The following is a 15,112-nucleotide window of genomic DNA, read 5'->3' as shown; positions in this document are numbered from 1 at the left end:
TGCACTGGCCACCACTATACTGTACTCCACTCTACTCTTTACTACTGCATTTGTCATCAATACACTGTATTCCACTGCACTCAATACCACTCTACTGTGCATAACTCCACTCTACATCACTGCACTTTACAGCACTATACTCTGCTCTGCACTGCACCATGCTCCACTACTCCACTTTGCACCACTGTACGCCACTGCACTCTATGCCACTCCAGTCTACGCTGCACTCTATGCCATTGCACCACTCTAAACTACTGCTTTCTCTGCCAGTCTATTGTATGCCAAAAGTCCTTCTAAATACAGATTTGAATAATAGACAGTTTATACGTATTATTACATTTTTTTAATAACAGTCCAAGAAAACCACACAGTCCACAGCTCACCTTGGAAGATCATTACAGTACCTCTCTAAAAGAAAATATCTTCAAATATCATCAGAAAGCTTCAAGTGACTCCTTTGATTAAAGTCAATGCAGGTTTCCAAGCCCCTTTGCATTTGCAGCTTTACCAGTTGCCCACATTTGCATTTCTTTAGGCAAGGAGATACCCTGGCAAGAAGGCCTTTTCTTATCTGTCTGCCCCTCCCTCCCTCAGAGCATTCAAGACTCCCTACCTTTCAATCCAGCTGAGAAAACTGACCTGTGCTAATTACATTTTGTCCTTTAGGTGAAAGGCTAAAATTATGGACAAATGCTGTCCTTTAAACCTTTCATCACGGTCAACAGATGGCAGGGCAAAATTATGGGCAGTCCGTGAAAATTACAGACGGGTGGTCACCCTAAGTAAATAATGAAATCATTACCACTTTGTAAGTGCTGCTTATCCCAGTCGTTACACATTGAGGATATACACAAGATAAGAGTTGGCCCCAGGCCCCATAATGCAGATGTGCCATATATGTTTTGAGAATTTTGACAATATTGAATACAAATTTTCACTGCAGCTTTTAATATACCAGAAGCATAGTTATCCCATTCATTATTCCCCAGATCTGAATGATAACCACATACAAATGTGTTTGGGGTGGACCAGGTAACTGCCCTACATATCTCCCGTGACCAAACTCCTGCTGCTCCCGCCCATGCATAGCTATTGTTCTTGTAGGTTGACCCGAGCTATTTGAAGTACTTTGTACCATGCCAATAGATATGCTTGGGATATTGCTTGCATAACTGATTTGCAGAACATTGCTATAAATACTGTCTTACCTCTGTTAGTAACCCCATGGGAGACAAATAAAGAACTGGATTCTCTAAACTCCTTTGTTTTTTGGATGTAAATTTCCAAAGCTCCTTTAGCATCTAGTTCCACTGAAACAGAGTGCTGCGACTCTACCTCAGCAATAGTCAAGACTCTCTCCTGAGATAAGAGAAACGTTTCTGCACTTTTTGTCTAGACGTGGGATCTGATTTAAGAACCACCCCATCTGAAAGGAACTTTAAGTAAGGGTAATTGACCTCCAGTAAGCCAAGTTTCCCAGTCTAATTTTCAAAGATATTACAATCAAAAAGGCATCTTTTGATGAAACCTATACAATATAGGCTATTTCTAGTGGTTCAAAACAGAGGCGTAACTTGGTCAGTAAGGCTGGGGGGTGTGGGCTTCAGATTTCTCAACCATCACGCTGGGGTATCTTATAAAAATACATTATATGAGAAGCAAGATATGAGGAGGGCTTAAAGTGAAGTGAAAAGAGAGAGGGATTGACATTGTTAGGGATACTTAAACAATATTTTTCAAACTAATCATTTTAAGGCCTTCAAAACAGAGGCAAGAGAGTGTGTGTGTGTGCATGTTTTTGTCAGTATGGGCAGGTAAATATCCCAGGTGAAATCTGACAGACACCTCACTATACCCGACTGAAATCACTTGTCCCCAACTATTTACTATATAATTTTTTTTTTAGGGGGGTGTAACACCCCAAACAACCTTCTGATGGTACACCTCTGATTCAAAAGCGAATCCGAGTGGCCTTTTCAGTAGTATTGTCGAGTCTTAATCTGCTACTGGAGCCAGGATGACTGACTTCCTTGACTATACATTTTTTGGAAGTTTCACAGTCAACTGGATTATTTTTTTAATGTCTCTTTAAATGCCCACTCTGCTGATAAAGTAACTTGAGCTAAACTCAACAAAACCCATCACCTAAAAACTCCAATATCAGAAATTGATCAGATGCTTTAGGTTCTACTGCTTTCGGCAAGCACCACTTTTCAAAATGGGACTAACACACAGTGTAGGACTTAAGGGTTGTCATTTTCTTCGCTGATTAAATATCCTGAACAACCCCAGTACAACATCCTAGACTTTGTAAAACCGCCCTTTCAATCTCCATGCAAAGTAAAATAAACTCAAAAATAGTTTCTGGCATAAAACTGGAAATTGAAGAAGGGAAGGATCCAAGGGAAGCTGGTAATATTGGTCTATTGCTAGGTGTTTGAGCAGGGAAAACTATGGCACGTGTGGCCAGAACAGAGTAATCACCATTAATTCCACATCCACTGTTTGGATCGTCCATAATACTCTCAGTAGTAGTGGCAGTGGGAGAAAAGCATGGAGCAATCCCTTAGGCCAATGTATCACTACTGCATGAACTGCCCATACATTCAGAACGAATAAACAAATGAATGAATGAATGGTGTTACAAAGCACTCAACTGCTCCGAGGAGTATCCCGGCCCTAATGTATCAGCACACGTTAAAACTCAGTAAGCATTAATATTTAATAATACATTGATTGTTTTAAAGATCCACAATTATAACAGTCTCCATAAATTAAATCAAAGTCTTCTTTATTCTTCTTGAAAGTTCTTATATCCAAAATTGCTCCCGTTCCAGTCCAGGTCAACATGTGTTTCGTCTGGGGAATACCCCTTGATTTCTTCAGGACCTTCTACAACATACATTGTAATTATATTATCAAAATATGAATGTCAGTCCAATGACCCCTCACTGTCCAATGTGACTTAATTGTTGTATATTCATATGTGAAAACCGTGGTTCCAATCAACGTGCAGTAAAAATGCCACTCTTTAGATGACAAAATATCAAACTTCTATATATACACATCACTTCATCTCCGTGTGGACCCAAAATCGTGAAACCCAATTTTAACAAAACCTTTTTTTAAAAGAATCAATATATGAAAGATCATGCTTAGTGATACCATTGTGCAGTAAGTATTCCCCTTGAATGATGTCAGTAGAAAAAAGGGTGGTACCTTATCTCGAAATAGATAATCTCATAAGTCGGAGTTTATATCTCTGATGACCATTGGAATAATTGAGACCTCTGAGTGGCCAGTGCCAGCAGGTGACGTCAGAGACCCCTCCTGATAGGCTCTTACCTGGTTAGGTATCCAATCCTCCTCTGAAGGCTATTTAGGGTCTCTCCTGTGGGTTTCTCTCCAGATAATGAATGCAAGAGCTCACCAGAGTTCCTCTGCACTTCCCTCTTCGACTTCTGCCAAGGATCAACCGCTGACTGCTCCAGGACGCCTGCAAAACCGCAACAAAGTAGCAAGAAGACTACCAGCAACATTGTAGCGCCTAATTCTGCCGGCTTTCTCGACTGTTTCCTGGTGGTGCATGCTCTGAGGGCTGTCTGCCTTCACCCTGCACTGGAAGCCAAGAAGAAATCTCCCGTGGGTCGACGGAATCTTCCCCCTGCTGATGAAGGCACCAAACATCTGCATCACTGGTCCTCTGGGTCCCCTCCCATCTTGACGAGCATGGTCCCTGGAACACAGGAGATGGAGCCAAGTGACCCCAACAGTCCAGTGGTCCTCCTTTCCAAATTTGGTGGAGGTAAGTCCTTGCCTCCCCACGCCAGATAGTAATCCTGTGTACTGCATGATCTACAGCTGCTAGGGATTCTGTGCACTTTTGCAAGGATTCCTTCATGCACAGCCTAGCCCAGGTCCCCAGCACTCCGTCCTGCACTGCTCAACTCGCTGAGTTGACCTCCGACTTCGTGGGACTCTCTTTTGTTGTGCTGAGATGACCGCCGTTCTCAGATTTCTTGAACACCTGTTCAGGTCCTTCTACGAGTGCTGACTGCTTCTGCATGGACTCTCTCTGTTGCAGAGCAGCCCCTCTGTGTCCTCCTTGAAGGGGCAACCTCCTGGTCTTGCCTGGGCCCTGGCAGCATCCAAAATCTTTAATGGCAACTCTTGCAGCTAGCAAGGCTTGTTTGGGATATTTCTGCATGGAAACTACTCTGCATCCTCCAGCACGCCGTGCAACATCTTCTGACCAAAGGAGAAGTTCCTGGCACCTTCCGTTGTTGCAGAATCTACAGCTTCTTCCACCCGGAGGCAGCCCTTTTGCACCTTCATCTGGGGTTTAGTGGGCTCTTGCCCCTCCTGGACACTTGCGTAGCTCTTGGACTTGGTACCCTTCCTTTGCAGGTCCTCAGGTCCAGGAATCTATCTTCAGTGCTTTGCAGTCAGTTGTTGCCTTTTCAGAATCCCCTATCTCGACTTTACTGTCTTTCTGGGGTAGTAGGGTAAATTTACTCCTACTTTTCAGGGTCTTGAGGTGGGGTATCTTGGACACCCTTAGTGTTTTCTTACACTCCCAGCAACTTTCTACACACTACACTAGGTCTGGGGTCCATTTGGGGTTCGCATTCCACTTTTGGAGTATACGGTTTGTGTTGCCCCTAGGCCTATTGTCTCCTATTGCATTCTATTGTGTCCTACAGTGTTTGCACTACTTTTCTAAGTGTTTTACTTACCTGATTTTGGTTTGTGTGTATATTTTGTGTATTTTACTTACCTCCGAAGGGAGTATATTCTCTGAGATACTTTTGGTATATTGTCACTAAAATAAAGTACCTTTATTTTTAGTAACTCTGAGTATTGTGTTTTCTTATGATATAGTGCTATATGATATAAATGGTATAGTAGGAGCTTTGCATGTCTTCTACTTCAGCCTAAGCTGCTTTGCTATAGCTACCTCTATCAGCCTAAGCTGCTAGAACTCTACTAATCTACTAATAAGGGATAACTGGACCTGGCACAAGGTGTAAGTACCACAAGGTACCCACTATAAGTCAGGCCAGCCTCCTACACTAATAAACTGAGAAATTAGGAATTCGTAGGGATTTATGAAAAGGCAGTTCATGTGAAAAAGACTGGAGAGAAAGTGGTTTCTGGTTTCATTCACCAACTGATAAAACGATGAAAGACACACAGGGGGTTATTACAACTTTGGAGGAGGTGTTAATCCGTCCCAAAAGTGAAGGTAAAGTGACGGATATTATTTCAAAATCAGCCACACCAGCCCAGGTACGTCTTGAGTTTGGTTTAAAAAAAACAATCTTCTCAAAGTGAGAGGGTTTTATTAAACTATGCTGGAGGCTGCATGCTTCTTAGAGGGGTTCCATCAACAATTTATGATGGTTGGAAACTGAGGAGCAACAACACAGTATTGCAAAAGGCTCATGAGGAAAACACTTAGGCCAGGCTATCAAGGAATTAGGCATGCCAGATGCCTGGGTTACCAACATGGGAAAATTAGCATTTAATCATGCAACCAATGCCTTAGCTTGGATCTTGTCCCATCTAACAGACAAAACAGCCCACCGCTGTAACAGCATGTCTGGGCTGTGATCAACTCTTACATCACCTAAGGACCCCAGGAATATGTCTCAGCGTACTTTTCCCAGGCCTTAAAACATCAGTTCATGTTATTTGCTTTTGGATCATAAACGTTAATGATCTGATTCCAGCCTGGAAAAACCTGTGTCAAAATAGAAAATGCTGGCTTTGTGGTTACAAGCAAGAGTTTCTAGCACATATTTTTTGCCTATGTGTGGTGCCCCGGGCTCAAAGGAAAAATATGTTCAAACCAATACTAGGAAACCCGCACATTTGTTCCTCCAGACAAGCAGTATTTACTTGCTTAAGTGGTACATGTAGTAGGCTGGCCTGGTTGGTAGTGGGTACCTAAGGTACTTACACTTTATACCAGGTCCAGTTATCTCTTATTACTGAAATGTAGTCAGTGTCTAGAAGCCAGGCAGTCTAGAGGTAGCTGTGGGCAGAGCAGCCAAAGCTGAACTCGGAGACATGCAAAGCTCTTGCAATACCACTGTAGTCTCACAGTACTTACACACGAGAAAGATAATACTCAGTGTTACCAAAAATAAAGGTACTTTATTTTAGTGACACAAGGCCAAAAATATCTTAGAGACTATACTCTCTTAGGAAGTAAGTATTATGCACAAAATATACACTTGTAACCAAAATCAACTAAGTAAACAGTCATAGAATAGTGCAAATAGTGAAAATCACCATAGGTTACAATGGGCCTAGGGGGAACACAAACCATATACTAAAATAGTGGAATGCAAATGTTGGTTTCCCACCTAGGCAAGAATAGTGTGTAGAGGGATGCTGGGAGTGTAAGAAAACACCAAGGGCCATATTTATACTTTTTGATGCAAAACTGCGCCGATGCAGTTTTGCGTCAAAAATATTTCCGCCAGCTAACACCATTTCTGTGTGCCGTGCAGACGTCAAATTTATACTTTGACGCACGGCGGCGCAAACCACAGGTGTGAGTCATTTTTTTTACGCACACCGCAGCGTCACGTCGTAAAGGAAAATGACGTCAACGCGACGGAAATGACTGTGAGCCGATTTACAACACCGCAAACCGGATATGCAGTGTTTTTTGACGCAAAAGCGTCAAAATTCACAGCAAACACAGCCATTTCAGCAGAGGAGAGCCAAAATGGATCCCGGATGCCTGTACAGACCCCAGGAAGATGACAACAGACCAGGAACCAACCAGGAGGACGCACACAAGACCCAGGACAGGGAGAAGAAGAAAAGAAAGTGTCACTTCAGTGCAGAGGAGCAGGAAATTCTGGTGAAAGAGGTGACGGAACACCAGCACCAACTGTTTGTCACCTCAAAGTTGCCAATCAGTAGGAGAGAGGCAATATGGCAACAATTTGTTGACAAGATTAACAGTGTGGCAGAAGTACGCAGAACAGTCATCGAGTGCAAGAAACGCTGGCATGACTGCAAGCACAGGGCCAAGGAAAAGATGGCCAGGAACAGGAAGGCAGCACTGCAGACTGGAGGTAGGAGTCCAGCAAACCAGGAGGCCCTGGCGAGGTCACAGCCCTCATCCCTGAGGAGATCGTCACAAGGATTCAAGGATAGGACAGCGCAGACTACCAGGAGACAACGCACATGCAGGGTAAGTCGCATGGGGAACTAAAATGCACTAATGTTAACTGCAACCGGGGGAAGGGGAATACCTACTACACAATGCATGTAAGTCATCATATACATGGAGTGGCATGGGTAAAGGGGTACGGCACGGGGGCATGGCCCATTCAGAGAAAAGCTGGGGCACACCATAACACAACACCAACAACCTTTCCATGGGGGTATGCTGCCATGCCAATGATGTTGCAAAGGTAAAGCCATGCCAGGAGGGAAGGGCACAACGTCAAACTGACTTCCCCTCACACGTCAGCCACTATACCCCCTACATTAACTAGGGCCCAATTAACAACCTCTAGCCATACTGAGAACTGGAATGTAACATTGACACCAGTTGCCACTACCACCTCCTCTGTGTGTGCTGGCCAAGTAGCCAATGGCAGTAATGTCCCCATGGATCATACACACCCAAATTAGAGGGTTTAGGATGACAACGTTAACAATCCCCTGAAACAAGATAAATGTTCCAGTCCTGTCAAATGTGAATGCCCATAGTTGCTGCAAACATCAGCCAATGTCATCAACATTAGGAGGTACACAGCACTAATGTCATACCCATGCTGCATATGTCAGGGTCCACCCTGTGCCTGGGTCACAATGCAACATCCCAAATGTCATACTGCTCAGACAACAGCATTGAGGGAGAGGACACATGTAACTGGTCTCTGAAATACACCTGCACAGTCAGAGGAGGAAATAGGACACTGCTACGACAATCAGGGCAATCCAATGTACCACACATTCCCCAAGATCAGCTGTACACATTACCAATGCTGACATCCATATTGTGCCATAAAAATGCTATGCATAGTATACGCTACATTTCAACTACATATAGATGGATGTGAAAGATCAGAGACTGGGGCAGGTCCAGAATGTTAAGTGTGCTGCTAGTGCCATCAGAGCCCCCACAGCCAGTGAAAGGTCTCACCATAAGAATGGAAGTAGGGGGAGGGTTGAGTAGGACAAGAATGTGGCAATTCACTATTTGGCCAAAACCAACACCTAGAGGATGTGATGCTGACAAGTCCACTAACTGACTACAATACATGTGACATGCAGGTGGGGCATAGGCCTGGGAGAATGCCCATCTGAAAGACTGGATCAATGAACAGGAACCAAGATCACGATGTGAAATCATCACAAGGCAGGCATGTCACATCACAAATGCCACAACACAGACACACTAATTGTACTCTATTTCATTGCAGAGGACGATGAATCTCCTGCGGATATGCCTGTCCAGGACTACCCTGATGACGTGGATGACGAGCTGACAAACATCAGTCAGCAGACCCTCCAAGATGTCCTTGGAACCCTCCAGACCCCACCTTCAGTCACAAGGAGGAGCACAGAACAAGCAGCCATTGCAGAGGATCCACCCACCACCCCAATTGTACAACCTGCCAGCTCCAATGCAGCTGAGGACTCTGACGACACGGGCACCAGCTTTGAGAGAACTGTAGAGGGAGTACAGCGGGTGCTGGCCAAGGAGGTGCGGGTGGGGATGCAAACTATGGCAGCCAGCCTTGAGGGGATGCGTTTGTGCATGATGTCATCTGCAGATCAGGCAGCAGCCATGCAAGCGCTAACATCCATCCTGCAAGGACTACAACAAACTGTAAAGGAATTCACCACTGCAGTAAGGGAGTTGCCACAACACCTCGCACCCCAAACCTTCCACTGCATGCACGAATGCAATCATGACCCCCTCAGGGCCAACCTGGCTGCCTACCATCGTGATGTGGCTGCTATTCTTAAGAACCAGCAGATCCTCCTTGCAGCAGTACTGCCCTTAAGACCCCCACAGGTAGCAGCTAGCGGGATGTCTGACTCCACGTCTACACACACTGAGGTGTGTGTTGCCCCTTCACAACCACTACCAACAAGGGCAGAGGAGGCAACACACACATCAGAAGATGAAGACCAGGAACAGATCACCTTCACACATAAAAGTACCCGGAAGCACTAGTCCCTGCCACATGGCCACCTATTACCAAGGTCCTGCGCTTCATAACCTGCCAGTCTTGCAACAACTGTACTCAAGCACTGTTCTGCAAACCACTGTCTATCTTGTCAGCCTGCCCTGTGATTGTCTCTCACTAACTCATTGGCAAATCCTGTCCCTCTGCACTGTCTGACACTTCACCCCAGCATGTCCAATGAAATGTCCTTTTGCACTTGTGTAGGATCACAATGGAAGATGTCACTATAATGGACTCACAATCATGGACAATTTACATATAGCACTACAGCACTTTTTAATAAATAGCACTTACACAACCACTTTGTCTCTGCGTAATGTGACACATCAACCATGCAGTAGATCACTGAATTGTGCCTCCTGTCAAATATCATAGCTTGTCAATACAACTGTCCTGAAATAATGTAGGCTGATAACTATGCACAGTGGCTTGGATTCTACCATACTCTGCCCTGCCTGAGGGTAATATCTGAGGAAAAGATAAACTATACACCATAATGCTGTGTTGGACAGATCAACCCTTCCGCAAGGGATATCTAAACAATAAAATGGTGCCAACAAAATGTTGCTTCAATGCAAAACTAACACATGTAACATTGCCCACAAATATAAGCGAACAGTCACCAAACTGCATAAATGGAGGTGTATGAGTTTACATCCAAATAAGTAATCATGCTGAACAGTGTAACAAATGATCTATGTGAGTTATGTACACTATACTATAAGAGAGCTTACTACCACTCACCTTATAAGGGTTTCCTTGGACATGAGACTGCAGTCAGACATAACACAGTGTCCCCAGTCATAAATCTGGAAGCACTGTATGTGACATTGAAAACATACATTATGAAAAAAAAACACTTTGGGATCCATAGTAACTGTGATTGGTGGTTGCAATGAATGGCCTAATCTTTGGAAGGTAGCTTTGGGGTTGCTGCCAATGTTACAGCTCAGTTGGGATTTGTTAGCAGCATAGGACACAAAATGTAATACAAAAGAAACACTGTACACTCAAGCCAAGGCCCTGATCTACAAGCTTGTCACACATACTGTAAAGGGTTACCTACATATTTATTAAACAATAAAAACAGAAGTGAAAACTCGGGGAAAAGCCTTACCTACCCTAATCTACTCTAACTACTCATTACCCACAACTGTCCCTAACTAACCTAAGCTAAACTTACTTATCACATTTAACAAAACATTCTAAACATCAATCCCCCACCCCCCTTATGAGACGGGACACATGGAGGACTACAGATATTAACCTAAACACATATTGTCCTATACTAAACAAATATATATTTGTTTGTTTTTTTTGTTTGAATTTTTTATTATTATTTTTATTTAGTTTTTTTAAACACACAAGAACCCCAACATTGCCATGCACCCACCCACCCAACCACACACTTAAAAATAAACAGTAGAAATATTCAGGAAACCCCACCCTCTAACACTAACTAAACTAACATCCTATACCAACCTAACACTAAGCCCCCTAAACCCACAAAGTATAAGAACCAGGAAAGAGGAGGGAGGGGAGGGAATCATGTCCATCTAATCTGCTACAGGTTGGCCCTCCGGAGGGTCCTCTTGATTGACTGCACCCGCCGGTTGACATGTCGCACCTTCGCATGGATGCTAGGTTCAGACAAGAGATTCACTGATTTACTTGTCTGTGTACCAAACTTGTATCATCAGTCCTAGGTACACAATTCACAAACCTATGCCTGTGTTTGAGGGTGGGGGGGTGGACTAACAACTAACAATTTCAAACAACACGGATACCCAGGAAGCTTAGGAAAGCTGGACATGTGCTTGGCTCAACACACACACCACAGGTAAGGAGGAACTCCAAAAAGGAGACAGCCAAACCTTGACCAATTCCAGCGCCACTCATGTTTGGAAAAGCAGACCTTTGTCCACATCATTTACTACCAGTAAGCCATGACTCACAACAAAAACAGAGATGCAAGAACAACCCTGGCCATGAGATTCATGCACACCTAGGCCATTGGACTCAAGTGCCAGATACTCATAGCACTACATGTGGAGCTACATGCTGCTAGGAAGTTCAACCTACAGTTTAATAAGTACATTAGTGAATTGGGAAGCAGAAGTCTGTGGGTAAGCATTTGGCAGCCCCATTCTAGGAGAATTTGGGTCTGACTGTCTGACTAAATCACAAATTAGGTCCAGTGCGACTCTTTCTGATTCAAGTGTTATCCACATGACTCATCCCTATTCACATTGCGGGGCCTACAGGACTGACCTAGAATCTCTAAATAAGAAAATAGGATAAGGATTGGCCAACTCAAAGATGGTGATAAAATGATATTCAACTCATGGAACAAAACAAAAGATTGGCCTGCACATCACACCTTGCTATGTGTCCAACACACAGGAGTCCATCACACATCACCAGCAAACACAACACATAACAGACATATCAACACCTACTGGAGTTGTCTGGGTCCTCGAATTGGGCCACCTGGCCAACAGTGTAGGGTGCCGGTCCACCTGTAAGGCATGGACGGGAGAAATGTGCTCAATGTCTGTGCACTGTACAACAATTCCAAAGACAAATACTATGTGTAATATTACATAAGAAAGTAAAGCCTCTCAGACATGATGATACTGCATCCGATATAGCACGGCTAACATGTACATACCATGGGTCTACAGTGAGTGTTACACACATATCTGCACACATGCAGTGGCCCTAACTATCATGTGGTGGCAAACATGCTCCTTTATTAGTGAGCAGACATAATAATAGAGTGTATTCGTCTCATCATGTGAATCCAAGAGAGACATCCAAAGCCACTTTCCGTGAGGACTGCATTACCAGTCAACCAGCCATTGTGACCATGACAAATTTATGACACACAGGTACAATGTACAGAGGGCCAGGGACAGTTGTTAGCCCTCATGTTGTTACAGTTTCTTCATTTGATGTGGCCCAGCTATGATGAATTGCACCAACCATAGAGATATGAACCCATGTGCATACCTTTGGCCAGCCATCTCTAAACGAAATGTGGCACTACAAACTCCAAATACCAGTCTAAGATGTTTGCTGAGCGCAACTAGAACTTGTTCCCTATGTGTCCAAATCCAGATCAGACATGTATCCGAAATGAAGGAGGGGCACAATAATCCTTAAGATTTTTGGAATTTCCGTGATCGGTTTCCTTACACACTCACCAGACACACATAAGACATATGTTCGGGCCACTTTGCTATCATCAATTGACGTGACGCCTGCACTCATTTTCAGCCTCATGTAGTGTTTCAAAAGTCAGTATAGCTGTTGCGTCAACAAATGTTAGTAATTATTTGGAAATTTCTATACCTCAGAGGCAACTGTGGCCTATATCTAGACATAATTGGCTCCTGATTTGTGTTGCTGTTTGACACAAAGGCGGCACTAACTTACATAATGCAAAAGTATTCAGTAAGTTTGTGGAGCTCTTGCTTCCTAACAGCCAGCAATTGTTGTCCTTAACAAAGTAGATATATGACCCTGTATGATAAAATTAGCATTCCACACACTCAACAACATTGCCGGCAGATATTGTAAAAATCATCTGATGTCACTAAAGAGCATTTAAACGTGCACATTTACATGATTTATATTCACCAACAGGGCCACCAATCACAATCCCCAGGTGGTCCAGCAGATCTTGCTCCCTGGAGATAAGGGCAGCCCAGCGGTGCTTCAGCTGGTGGTCGTTCCTTGTTGTCCGATAAATCTGTTGCAGATGATGCAACACCTTTGCCCATCTGAGCCTCTGTGCCTCAGTGTGATACCCCTGTATCACCCACCCACCTGCCTCAATCATTAGGGGTAGGAAATGGCACACCAGCCATATAAATCCACCCAGCTCCTCCTCACCAATCTTGCCAAGACGAGGCCTACCTAACATCTTTGCAGCAACAGAGAAATAGGAACAAAGGAGAATAGGGGGAAAGTATAACAGGAAATACTTAAACTAAACAACTAACACAGCCCAACTATACCCAAACTAACACTACCCACAACAGACTCCCAAAAAAACAATGACAATATTTTACAACACAAATGTACACAAAAAACACTCAGACAGGATACAACAACAAGTTTTTATGCACAAAAAGACCACACAAGAGACAAAAGCACAATTTGACCAGACAAAACTCTCAACACAGCCACACAGTCAGGAAGTATCACAGACTGCAAAGTGAAAGTGAAAGTACACCCACTGTACATAATCTGTAAACAGGATATCCTATTACATCACTTTCTGTCTAAAATGGCGGGCGTTTTTATCGTTATGCGTCAAAATATTTTGACGCATACAGTCTGCGCGTAATTGTTTTCGACGCACAGGAGTAGAATTGAGCCTGCAACCATATGTTTGGAAATAGTTTTACACTTAACCAATTTTCTGAGGTACAGTGTGGAAGATACAGCTCAGGGGCAATGGTTATTTCAGGGCATTATGCATCATTTTCCGGGCATAAGTGTAATTTTTTGACGCTTGTGCGTCATTTTACCATTTTAATGTTATATCACATTTGTGACAAAACTGAGATAGGCTGATTGCACCCACTTTGGTCATGACGGTGTATGGGCACATGTGAGACATCATACTACTGAGGACCATGATCCGCTACTTCATGTCCAGGATTTTCATTCTTGACCAATGCACCAGATGGCCAAACGTGTAGCCTACATATCTGTGTTGCACAAATTGGGCATGTTTGGCATCAGGAGAGGATAGCAAGGTGACGCACATAAGTACAATACCTCAATGCCTATGGCTCAATGTGTGTGCATTGGCTACTAATGTAGTTGTTGACGCACTGTGTGAGCATCACAAGATGCATCATTGCAAATATGCTTGTATGAATGTGAAGTCAGTGTTTCCAACCCTCAGATGCAAGTCAGTGTGGAAATGAGAGAGAACATGTGTTAGTCATACATGTAGCAACATCTGTTGTGTGCACTTCCTAATTTTTGGGTAACGTAAACACCACAAATGACAAAGCATGCACTGGATAGATAGCAGACGCTTGTTCATGTCAATGGTCCAAAACTTGCCCATCACATGTCCAGGAAATTTGGATACTGCTTCCTAGGCAGTTGTTGGTGAACCCACCATGAGTCAGGCACATGTACAGACTAAGTGGGTACCATGTTATTGACACGGAAAGCCAAAGGTGAACCACAAATTTAATATCACGCCACAGTTGTGGTCATATGACTGAGCCACAACTCTCCTGTGGCAGTGGTCGACCAGTAGACGAAGCAGCACATGGCCACATACTTCCAGAGATCAATTGCACAGAGGGAGAGAGTTCATGTGTGTGGTCCAACGTGATCCTGTATATTTTTAGTGGTCTATGTTATCACAGTTACGTCCAGGTCTCATCATGAGTCAGTGGTGGCTATTCCTGTATCTACTGAGTATCCTTCGGAGATCAATGGAAGTAAAGCCAATGAGGATATAAGAACCTACATGGGGATGGTCCCACCCTGTCACTGCAGATATGTTATGAGACTGTCAACAGGGCAACCTTGGTGAGCTGAGTGAGATCATATCTCAGGATTCTTTTTCCGGCAGGTGTCATTACAACATTTGTACACAGGTTGGCCTGTAAAGTTCCCACTGCATCTGGGAACATCATAGCCTCTGTGTTGATTAATCTTGCAGCTATTCAGCACGCACAGCCCATCAATATGTTGTGAGCAATGTGATTCAGCGTGTGAACTGTCAGGGTCCTAACGTGTGGACTTTTCAAGCACATTATCTGACATTGCTGGTCCTGCTGGAGGCACCATACCCAATCCCTGCATACGGTCTTGGTACACTGTCACACTTTGTCGCTCATGCATACATG

This window comes from Pleurodeles waltl, chromosome 5 (assembly GCF_031143425.1).
Source record: "Pleurodeles waltl isolate 20211129_DDA chromosome 5, aPleWal1.hap1.20221129, whole genome shotgun sequence".
Taxonomy (NCBI): domain Eukaryota; kingdom Metazoa; phylum Chordata; class Amphibia; order Caudata; family Salamandridae; genus Pleurodeles; species Pleurodeles waltl.
This window is presented reverse-complemented; position numbering follows the sequence as displayed.